A 240-nucleotide genomic window follows, 5' to 3' on the forward strand; every position below is an offset into this window, starting at 1 on the left:
GGCTGGCGCAGAGGAGAGGAGGAGAGAGAGCCCCAGGGAGGGGAGGGCGCTGAGCTCTGTTGTTGACCAAGCAAAGAGACCCCCGGGGGGGGGGGTGCACCGTGCCCGGAGGCACTGCAATACCGGGACGATGCGCGGAGCGGAGGGAGCAAGCTCCGGGTCCAACTCCCAAGCCCAAAAATCCGTTTAATATAAAGTCCTCTCATCGAGGACGTATCAGATATTAAACTGATAAGAACA

The 240-nt window shown here is 59.2% G+C and overlaps 1 pseudogene; it reads right to left on the minus strand.

The window, feature by feature from the left end:
* Nucleotides 1–89: 89 nt before the first annotated feature.
* Nucleotides 90–240, minus strand: LOC118453137 (annotated as a pseudogene; the record flags this gene model as incomplete).

The sequence above is a fragment of the Egretta garzetta genome, unplaced genomic scaffold (genome assembly GCF_000687185.1).
Source record: "Egretta garzetta isolate BGI_Z169 unplaced genomic scaffold, ASM68718v1 C7958662, whole genome shotgun sequence".
NCBI lineage: Eukaryota > Metazoa > Chordata > Aves > Pelecaniformes > Ardeidae > Egretta > Egretta garzetta.